This window comes from Prionailurus bengalensis, chromosome E2 (genome assembly GCF_016509475.1).
Source record: "Prionailurus bengalensis isolate Pbe53 chromosome E2, Fcat_Pben_1.1_paternal_pri, whole genome shotgun sequence".
Lineage (NCBI taxonomy): Eukaryota > Metazoa > Chordata > Mammalia > Carnivora > Felidae > Prionailurus > Prionailurus bengalensis.
Window position 1 is genome coordinate 17,007,841 of NC_057352.1, and position 6,000 is coordinate 17,013,840.

The window sequence follows — 6,000 nt, forward strand, 5'->3', positions numbered from 1 at the left end:
AGAAAATAGACATAAACTAAACCTATATGATTTTGGAATGCATACATAGGTACTAAAATTCTAATGTAAGGCAAAGAAAACATCACAGTGGTTATCACCAGAGGAGCACAGTTATTTGTGATTGTGGAGGGGTACATCAGAGGTTTCTTTAGAGATAGTTGTATTTTATTTCTTAGGTACTCCCTACATGAGTCTTTACAATTATATATTAAACAATACAAATAAGTAGGATATGCTATTTCTGTATCTAATTTAAGAGCAAAAAAAAATAAGCCAGAGGCATTCAAAAAAAATACACACTTCTAAAAATGTTTCAAATATTAAATCATGTGGGAAAAAACTTAAATTTAATTTTATGTAAAAAATGTAGGCCATAATGGTAAATGCTGAATGAATTCAATTTTTAAAAATCACATTTTATATATGTACATAAAACATAGTGGGGAGAAAATACAAAAAAGTAAGCATTGGTTTTTAACTGGGAATGGACATTTTCTTCAAAAGATGTACTTCTGAAATTGTTTAAAATAATCATATTTTACTTTTACGAGTAGGAGGAAACAGTATTTTTTTTTAAGACAGCACAAAGGAAAATTAAACCATTTGACAACTTAGTAAGAGAAAATCAGGTGTGTGAGGGGTTAGGGTGTGCAGTCACTCACATTTTATCAAAGGGGAAATTCCAGGGATCAAGTCACCTGATGGACAAGAATTTTCAAGAGGAGGAAAGCAAGTCAAGTCCTGACAAAGAAAAGGGGATTCCAGGGAAAAAGGGGAAACAACACAACAAACTACCTTGCAGGAGCCTTGTGGATTTTCAACAGCCATTCTTTCCTCCACTCTGGAAGCGTCTGTGCAAGCAAAGCAGAGCTGGGGAAAAAGAAAGAAGTCAGGAAACACCAGGCTCTTCTGGGAGTCCAGGTCAGCCAACCACCCGTCACCTATACATGTAGGTCAGGCAAGGCTAGGGTGCCTGTTCAACACCAGCATCAAGACAAGAGCAGGGTGACTGTAGTTCTGGGCAGAATCTGTCCCTGAGCTCACAGAGGTCTCCTGGGAACAGAGCGCTGGAGTCACAAAGGCACACAAAGGCGCCCCACAACTACAGTGCTATACGGACACATATTCCCACAAACTCACTCACGCCACGAGGACACAGGCACCCCAAACCTAAACACAACTGGCTGCACATGGTCACACGAGCATACACACTGCAGGAACAGACACAGTCACAATCGCAGTCATAGGCACCCCACACTCTCACATTCCGACTGCCACACTTCATGGGGACACAGTGACAATAACGAATTCACACGCACCCTACACTAATAATATCACAAATACACACACCTTGGGTAAACACAATCACCGATCTCACAGTTAAGGCATCCCATACCCACAGTTCAGCAAATGGTCATAAACACACACACACACACACACACACACACACACACACACACACACAAGAAGACACCCAGTTTTACAAACGCGGTCAAAGAACGCTACACGCGCAAACACCCGGTCACACAATTACCTCATTACACATGAACAATCATAACCGCAAATCAAGCCCCCCTTCCCCGCCCTCGCAGTTCCGTACACGCTCACACTGGCACACAGTCACATTCAGACACACACCCTCCTCACAATCTCCCCCTCTCAGTTGGCTCCCCACACACCCTGCACAGGCCAGAGGTTCCAGACACGCCGGCCCAATCCCGGGCTCCGGGCCACCTCACCTACGCCTCCTTCGGTACAGGTAGTACCTCTCTACTCTACTTGGAACAAGTCGAACGCAGGAGCTCCCGCAGCGCCCTGGGGCCGTTTGCTCCAACCCGCCAGAAGATCCCGCCCACTGCTCAGGAGAAGGTCCAGTTCTCGCGGGAGGGAGCACTGAGCCTAGAGGCCTCTGGGAGATGTAGTACGAATGCGACAGGTTTCTGGAAAGCTGTCGCCTGGATATCCCAATTTCCCCGAGGCGTGGAGCTAGCCAAAACGGACCTAGCCAAAACGGCCTTCCCGCTGAGCCGCTCTCCGGGGGCTTCCGCGAGCGTCAGCTAAGGACTCCGTCGACCAAACTGTAGACAGGCTCCTGTGAGCACTCCTGTTGACCATGGCTGGTCCTTGATCTGCAGACCCTAGTTCAGCAAGAATCCCCCTGCCCTTGATACTTAACCACGCTCCTCTTAGTAATCTTTTATCCACTGACTCCCTCATGCTGTGCATTGGATATAAATCCCTGCTATGTTATATACTGACTTGAGTTCAATATCTCTCTCTCTATTGCAACAATCGTTCATAGAATCTTCCTTACCTGTTTAACTTGTCTGGTGCAATTTTTCGTTGACACAGCCCTCAGAGCGGCTCTCTCCAGCTTTGGTAGTTCACCTGTAAAATACTAGGTCCTACAGGCATCCTTCTCAGGCATCCTGGGAATCCCAGTCCTGGCCTTCGCCAATGGCCAGATGGACCAGGCCAAGCTGCCTAAGGTGCCTCCTCTAGAAGCTGGCCACAGTTAAGTGCCCTGATGGTGCTCAGAATTCTGCTTTGCCCTGAGTACCAAGATGTTCTTGAGGCAGACTGCTTCGGAACTTGTCGGGGAGCCAGGAGAACGAACCTGAATGTGGACGGGAGCATCTGTGACCAAACCAGCCTGGGGAGTTTGAAAGGGAGAAATCTTCAAGCCCAGTTATGTATTTGAAGGTAGGCAAAGAAAGTGTGAGACAGCGGTGAGATTACATGTGTGACTGGTTGGAGGAGGATAGTTGAGTGTAAGAGAAACTGCATGTGAGTAAAATTGGTGAGTGTGAACAGAGTGGTGGGATCAAGACTATGTGTGACTTCGTGAGGCTAGAAGGTCATATCATGGGCGTGTGAGGTTGGAATAATTGTGTGCATGTGGTGGGGCAAGATTGTGTGTGGATCTGTGGGTAAGTGTATGAGTATTTGTGTGATCACCTAAATATGGGTCATCTCAGCATGGGTGGCTGAGATGGTGGAGGAATCTGAATCCTGCAAGCCTCATTTCCTGTTCAAACTAATAATAAGGGCATGTCTTCCTGGAGTTTCAATTTTAAGAGGGAAAAGCTACATAATTTATATAATAAATAACTTGCAGCATTCTTATATAAACACTTAGGATTCCAAACATTTGTTCTGGAACAGAATAACAAATCAGTATGACATTTTAAACAAGGTACATTTTGCTATAGGGGTACCTGTTTTGTCCACAATCTTGCCCCCAGACATTTACTCTTCTCTGTTCTTTGGGAGTCATTGGTAGAGTAAACACTCAGAGACGTGATTGTTCAATTCAAACAGGAGCATCAGCCACAACTTAAAGATGTTCAGATGGGGGCACCTAGGTGGCTCAGTGGGTTAAGCGTCTGACTCTTGATTTCAGCTCAGGTCATGATCTCATGGTTCATGAGATCAAGCCCTGTGTCTTGCTCTATGCTGACAGCATGGAGCCTGCTTGGGATTCTCTCTCTGCCTTTATCTCTCTCTCAAAATAAATCAATAAACATAAAAAAATAATTGATGTTCAGAGGAATCTGTACAGCAATGTGATGCTGGAGAACTAGAGCAACACAGCCATATTAGGCGTGGATAGCTCTCTGTATAATCCAGTTTCTGAAAGTAAAGTGCTGTCTCTTTTCCATTTCTGAAATACTTAGAACCTTTACACGGCATAGTAGATTCAGCTTTGAGATGCAAGCTTCAAATATTCTCAACCCTCTGCTATATCATTGTATATGCTCAACCTTTAAGGTAAAATGTTATTTCTTTCGTTCCTCTTTATATGGTAACGTCCTGAAAGGCCCAGGCTCAGTCTGAGTTTGGGGATGGTACTTGAATTAAAGTCTTGGGTCATTTTCCTATATATGGACTATCATATCACCAAACTGAATGAAATCTTTAAGTTGGAACAAGAAGAGAGGCCATGGGTGGTGAATAGAGGAAAGGTAAAGGAGGTTGTGTCCAAGAGAGTGAGTGGAATAAGGCAGAACATAGATGTTCAGTGAGAGAGCTGACGGCCCTGAAATGTTTTTCAGGATTTCGTTCATAGGCCTTACTCTCCTTGAGTTTCAATTGACATGAACCCTTCTGTCCTCATTGTTCCTCTATCAGTGCCCTCTTTTATTTAAGTAATCCTAGAGGACCATATTCTGTTCATTTTCAGAGTCTACATATGCACTCAGCCCTTCATAAATCTGCAGTCTTTAGAAACTATTATTGTTGCACACTGCAGTTTCTTTTTATTACATTCTGCTTTCTATCTTTCCATTGCTAAAAGCTTCAGGGTTATACTTTACATCTGCATTTCACAGTCCTATTTCAGCAACCTTCATCACCTCTCAAAGCTACTAGCTTAGGAACTTAGTAACTTTCCTCCTGGCTCTCCTTTCTGTCAACTTTTTTTTTTTCACAATTGTTTTTATTTTATTTTTATTTTTTTAATGTTTTTTATTTTTGAAAGAGGGAGAGAGTGAGCATGAGCAGGGGAGGGGCTGAGAAAGAGGGAGACACAGAATCTGAAACAGGCTCCAGGCTCTGAGCTATCATTACGGAGCCCCACATGGGGCTTGAACCCACAAACCATGAGATTATGACCTGAGCTGAGGTCAGACTCCTAAGCGACTGAGCAACCCAGGTGCCCCGTTTCACAGTTGTTTTTAAAGGAATCATCTCATTGATCTTAAAAATGTAAACAAGGTTATAGTGAAAAAAAAAGAAGTCTCCCTTTCACTATTTCTCTTCTCTACATGTATCTACTGTGGCTAGTTTCTTATGTAAACTACTTTGAGTAATTCTATGACTATACCAACATATCTATGTATATAAGGCCCCTTATCTTTATTTTTCACAAATTTTAATATAAAGCATCTTATTTTTTACTATTATTTCTTAGGAGACATCCCATATTAATACATATTCCTTGTTCTTACGGTGGCATAGTATTTTGTGGTGGGGGAAATGTCATACTTTCATACCATTTTTTAATTTTTTTAACATTTATTTATTATTGAGAGACACAGAGACATAGAGCATGAGCCGGGGAGAGGGAGAGAGAGGGAGAGACACAGAATCTGAAGTAGGCTCCAGGCTCTGAGCTGTCAGCACAGAGCCCAACGCAGGGCTCAAACTCCCAAACTGTGAGATCATGACCTGAGCCGAAGCTGGTCGCCTAACCAACTGAGCCACCCAGGTGCCCCTGTGTTGTTTTTTTTTTAAGTTTTATTTATTTAGGTAATCTCTACACCCAATGCAGGGCTCAAACTCACAACCCCAAGATCAAGAGTTGTGTGCTCTTCTGACTGAGCCAGTCAGGAACCCTGGGAATTGTCCTTTTAAATAGAATAGTTAGGAGAAGCCTAAAAAGAAAATATTTGAGCAAAACCAAAAAGAAGAAGCAGTGGCATTTAAAGGTATTTAGACAAAGTGAATTATAAACAGAGAAAACACCAAAATAGAAATGCCATAGGTTGGCTACAAGCCTGGTATATTCAAAAGCAGCAAGTTGGTCATAGTGACAAAGTGAAGAATAGTAGATGAGAAGAAGGAGCTAATGAGGGGACCAATTATGGAAGGTCTTAGAGAGCATTGTAAGAACTTTGCTTATTTTTCTCAGTGAGATGTGAAGGCAATGTTGGCTCTGCACAGAGGAGTGACATGATCTGACTTGCATTTAAAAGAGATCACTTGGGGGTGGGGGTGGGGTACCAGGGTGGCTCAGTCATTAAGTGTCTGACTCTTAATTTTGGCTCAGGTGATGATCTCACGGTTCATGAGTTCAAGTCTCGCATCAGGCTCTTCACTGACAATGAGCAGCCTGCTTGGGATTCTCTCTCTCTCCTTCTCTCTCTGCCCCTCCTGAGCTCTCTCTCAAAGTAAATTGATAAGCTTAAAAAATAAAAATAAAATAAAAGAGATCACTCGGTGCATGGCTGATTCAGTCAGAAAACTGTGCAACTCTTGATCTTGGGGTAGTGAGTTCAA

The 6,000-nt window shown here is 43.1% G+C and overlaps 1 protein-coding gene across 1 annotated transcript in view; it reads right to left on the reverse strand.

Moving 5' to 3' along the window:
• Positions 1 to 3,230, reverse strand: part of LOC122494297 (zinc finger protein 850-like) — a 52,608-nt gene extending 49,378 nt beyond the window's left edge. Inside the window, exons 1-2 of the mRNA XM_043599363.1 lie at positions 1,740 to 3,230; positions 796 to 870 (exon numbers count right to left, since the gene is read on the reverse strand). The gene's annotated coding sequence lies outside the window, so the exon portion shown is untranslated. The remainder of the gene's footprint in view (positions 1 to 795; positions 871 to 1,739) is intronic.
• Between the last annotated feature and the right edge of the window lie 2,770 nt (positions 3,231 to 6,000).